This window comes from Dendrobium catenatum, unplaced genomic scaffold, assembly GCF_001605985.2.
Source record: "Dendrobium catenatum unplaced genomic scaffold, ASM160598v2 fragScaff_scaffold_391, whole genome shotgun sequence".
Taxonomy (NCBI): Eukaryota; Viridiplantae; Streptophyta; class Magnoliopsida; order Asparagales; family Orchidaceae; genus Dendrobium; species Dendrobium catenatum.
The window spans coordinates 17,558-23,164 of NW_021318853.1; positions in this window are offsets into that span (position 1 = coordinate 17,558).

The following is a 5,607-nucleotide window of genomic DNA, read 5'->3' on the forward strand; positions in this document are numbered from 1 at the left end:
CTTCCTCTCAAGCCCTCAAACCATCACAGGAACCTTTGTATCTTCTTTCTTTGGGTGGCTGCCATCAATTCCGTTCTACATCACTTAAATTTAGGCATTAGCAAATATTTGAAATCTTATAAATGAAAAATCAATATTGAACACTTGGATCTTTGAAGGAAAACCATCAGAACTTGTCAAGAGCGAATTCTTATTGTGACATGTGGCTAGGCTTGTTTTTGAAAGAAAAAAAAAAAAAGGCTGAGGAACATTTCAGTTTTATGCCTATATATTTCATTTGTATTTTTTATATTTTTCTTCAATTTTTTTGTAAATGTCTTTATTATTTTTTAATCAGAAATAAACTAATCAATCTCATGATTTAGATAATTGATGTGCTTCTGTTTGTATTTATATAAAAACTCCTACCATAACTGTTTTCATGACGACCTAAAAGAAATTTATAGTTTTTTTTTATTTTGAAATGAAACGTCCGGCTCCTTCAACGGAATATCAAACCGTTTATGATAATAATATAGATATAGGATACAAAATATCAAACCGTTTATGTCATTCTGCTGATAATATCCTCATCTATTTCACTATCACTCTGAACAATAGAGTGATAGAAAAGTACCTCTTAAACTTAAGGGAAAATTCTATAAGATGGTGGTGAAAGGCCTGCAATGCTTATGGTGCGAATGTTGGCCCATTAAAAGGCATAATCTAAGTAAGATGTGGCAGAGATAGGATGCTCAGCGTGGATGAGTGGGCTTTAACCCATTAGAGATAGGATACAAAATGAGCATATACGTAAAGCAGCCTTGCGAGTGCTCCATTAAGAAGATAAGATAGAGAGAGTCGCCTAGATGGTTTGGGTCCACACATAAATGGCGGCCTTCCGAATGAACCCGGTTAGGAGAAGTAGTAAGCATTATATTTGACTTATGTTAAGAAAAGTAGAGGCAGTAAAAAACTTGGTAGATATTAGATTGACTATCTTTATTAGTTTAAATGATGAATTTTGACTTTTAATAGGACATAATGGAGAAAAAGTTCATAGTAGCACCCCCACAGTGGGATAATAGGACTTGAGTGTAGTACTTTTAAAGGAATTGAATAAATAGCTAAATGATAAGTATACATGTTAGTCATATATCACCTTGTTACTTTTTAAGGAAGATAGGGATTGTGAATGAATCTAAGTATGGTAGTTAATTCTTATCTCACTCATGAATCTACTACTTAATCAATTTGAACTGAAATCTCAGGTAAAATCAAGCCACTATTAGATCTATATCGGTTTGCTCAATCCAATTTTCATTGGAGCAAAAATTTGCTCAGTTTTTATACAAGCTCGATTTAAACCAATAATATATTCAATTTCAATTGATATTTAATCTTCTATGATAAATTCTTTGTCTAAGTTACAAAGAAACATCCATATGTAGGTAGCTATATATAATAATAATGCATGTGTTCAATAAAAGATAATTAAATGTATGCACAAATATATAATGACGGGCTTTTATCCTTCTAAGAGGAGAATTATCATTTTGCACCCTATGAAATTTTTATGTTATCTCCTTTAAATACAAGATCAAACTAACCATTCTCTTTGACAACATTAAAACTAGACATGCATTATTTCAAGATTTTAGGACTGTTTGATGATAAATTAGATAAAACATTAACAATGGATTGCTCCGATTGCCTGGTAAGATAATTGGGATTTCAATGTGCAGAGACTTTCAAATGGTTTGTGATTAAATCAATGTCTTATCAAGGATATCTTTTATTTATTGGATGGTTTTGTTTAATGAAATGCACCGGTAAAATTATGTTTTTAAAGCAACTTCTATATATTGTTGGGTCATGCTTGCTTTTACACATACTTGATCAGTCGTTAAATTATCATGAAAATTGCTGAAGCTCTATCCCCATGCAATTCTTATACTATATATCTCAATCAAGTGTTTGAAGATTATATTAAGTGATTTATGCAAAAACAAAGTTAGGAGAATAAAAGTCCATCTCATATGCACTCACACTTTGAGTTAGACTCCATCCATTTTAAATGATGGAGCCACTTTTTCTTGCACATATTTCACTATCCATTCAAAATTTTTGATGGTTAGCATTTAAACTAGCTAAAAGTTGTCTTTTTAATTTCTTAAATTTTAGCCCTCCAAAATTTTTTGACGTAAGATAAAGATGTGTGAAAATAAGTGGTTCTATCATTCTAGATGAATTGAATATGTAGTTGCTCCTCACTCTTGCCTTTCGAGCTTCTATTCGGAGTAATCCCATAGTAGTAGTGGGTCTTAATAGAATATATAGCTTGATCACTTTACGGTATTATTTACAAATAATAAACATATACCTTAAATATTATATATATGAACTCTCATTATATAAAGTATTATAATATGCAATCGTGTCACTTCTGATCAACTTTAGAATCCTTAGAGCCCAATGGGCGGAGTCAGAGAAAGATTAAATTATCATCCTATATTTTCCTAACTATGCCCTAAAATGAAGATAATATTCTCTCCCTTCCAAGTCCAACATCGGCTATTGTGACCTTTCACGTATGGTGATGTGTTGAATCTTTCGCATTTTTTTTCTCATCCGCCGAGTCGATAACGATTGAAATTTCATGTTGCCGTTAAAAAGTGAAACTCCTAAAATTATTTAACAAATTTTGATGATCGCTGAGAATCTGGTGTTATACTATAGTATGAATAAGTCTTTTCCTAAACTACATTTATTTGTGTAAAACCTTGTTTGTAATGCTATAAAGTATCGAAGCTTTTTACAATTTATTAATTCTCTTGAGTTTTCATTGATGTTCATGAAAAAGATGACCGCTTTTATGTGAGTTTCTTAGATTCAATTATTGAGGTTATAAACTTATATAGCTTATTTAGTTTGTTAAGCCGATAATTTCTCTTTATAGGTCAATTTTTTCTTAATGATTCATTAGTCAAACCACGCTGCATCTCATTCTTTTGTGTGTATTGATGGTAAAATTCAGTTTTCATTTGTTTCTTATCCAATACATGTCTCTAATAATATGCCAATGCGTTGATTTGAATATTGATGATTTACTCATCAATAGCTTTTTATCACGTACAATACATTTTAATGGATAGGAGGGGCTACCACCATATATTTCTTTGTTGGTTTCTTTTTTTTGTTCGACCAATTGTAGTTTTCTGTGGTAGATCAATTAGATCTTTAGAGAGATGCGAAAGGTATTAGATTTGACTAATATCGTGTTAAGAAAAGTAGGAGGGTATAGAGGCCTAAACAAGAGCATCTTATGGTTAAGATAGAAATATTGAGGAATGACCTTTCTTTATAATCTTAAACGAGATTGACTTTTGAAGTAGGACACGTACATGCCCGAGAAAAACGCGAAACATGTAAAGCTCAGACAATCTCTATCGTAGTTAGGGAGATAAAGGAACTTCGTAGTATTTGATGTGTAGATAAAGAATTCGCAGAGAAGATGCCATTAGAATGGTTTATTCAGCAATAAAACATTCAAGGCTTCTAGATGATTGCCATGTTAGAGAATAGTTCTTGAATGATAGATATTGGCCGTTTAATTTGGAGCTTAGAGTAGTTAAGAGATAAAGAGTCTAGCCCTCAGGGTAAACCTAAAAAGAGTTTGGTTAGAAAATATTAGAAAATGAATTTTTTTATAGATTATTAGAATCCCAAGAATATTTAAGTACTCTAATCTAATCAATGACACGAATGTGAGAGAAAAATGATTTATTTAGGCCGATCCTACGTAGCTTAGCGGTGATTAAAACGCTTGATGTTGTTTTTGTAATTATTTTTTGGGGACATGCAATTAATAGATAAGGGACTTGTTGGCTATACCAATTTTAGACAATTTATCATGCGTTTCAAGGTAATTTGATAGTCGTTTTCTTCATTCGTGGATGAGAGGCGAAGCTATAAGCCTCAAAGGCGTCTTTTGAGGTGCGACTAAGCCTGCGAAACATCAAAAAAATGAGCCCGTTACAACATTAATAGATGATAAATATTTTTTTATGGATATACTAATTAGTATGTGAAATAATATTGAAAAAACCATATATGCAAACTATAAGATAGAAGTGAAATCAAAAGTGTCTAAGCATGAATAAGACAACGACTATGAGGGAATATCTGAGTCTCAATTCAATATTCTATCTTTCCCAAATATCACCAATAATCTTTCAGTTCGATTAACATATGGAATTCCAATTCTCATAAATACAAATAAACATTTGATGACATAACATAAGAACTCATAAGTCATAAGCCACCTGTCATCACTAAGGGGTTCTTCATTTGAATCATCATTATGGGAACTGTTCTCTCCCCTTGCCTCCTCTCTTATAGGTGCCAGATGTGGGCATTTACTTCAAGATTTATGTAAGTTTTAATTTATAAGCGTGAGCGTAAGCCTCATTTGCCCGAGTGAAGACGAGGCTGGCGCTGCTCAACGCACCGTTTGTCAGCGCAACAGCTATCATAAAAAAACAAAACTACTAGGCATGTAAGCCATCGAGGGCGTTTTTTACTCGACCAATCTTGCCTCAAGAAGGGGTTCAGGCCTCGACGGCTGGCGAACTACATAAACTTGTGCACCAATTTAAACCATGTGATTGAGGAGCCCTAAGACATCTCAGATTATCGACACGCTGCTACCATCACCCGACAGGCAAACAGAGCGCCCCGATGGCTTACGATTCCGAGTGCGTCTACTTCCTAGTTACTTTTACTGCTGTATCGTTCGATGTGTACCTCTGTTATTTTAGCTTTTCACCGGAGTTTGTACCCTGAAAGCATTGGTGTTTTGAAAATCTTAACCTGTATGTAACCCCAGAGGAGCGTTTAATGCTCTTATTCATTTTGCTATATAATTTGCAAGCGCGTCTCCCTTATTTTAAGTGAGCATATGCATCTGTAGTTTTAGTTTTGGTTGAATGAAATTTACCCCTTTTGTTTCTCATTGTGAGAGTGCACTTTTCCTTTTGATGCTGACTTCTATGTAAGAAAAGTTCAAATGTATGATAGAACTTACGATTGGTGCATCTTTATGTTTGGTCATAGAATTAGTTCCAACTGCTGTATTGTAGTAGTATGGAAGTTTGAGTGATGCGTGAATAGATTAATCTCGAGATAGGGTAAGATAGGTATCACCAAAAAGTCAGAGAAAATGCCAGTTTTTCTTCAGTGTTTCCTCCCCTCACCTAGTGCGACCCCGACCGCCCTTGGAGCTAAGCCAAGGTCCGCCGCTTCACAGCCCTACCAGCTCTCCTCGCATGGATTACCTTACCCGCCGCGCGAGTCTGAATCACACATACACCCCACAACCCGTCAGCTCGTATACCTGGCGCCAAGTTCCACCCGTCCGAGACCCCTCCTGATTGCCGATGCCATAGCATCCGCCTTGGCACCCACATCCTTCAACCCGCCCAGGAACTCGATCCTAGCCGCCATCAACTCAAGTATAGCACCGCCGCCTCCTTGTTCGAGCCCAATCTCTCCTCTTGATACAACATTTTTCAAATACTGAATATATGTGTGGTTAGTTCTCTGAAACTGATGGCGCACTGATTTAAA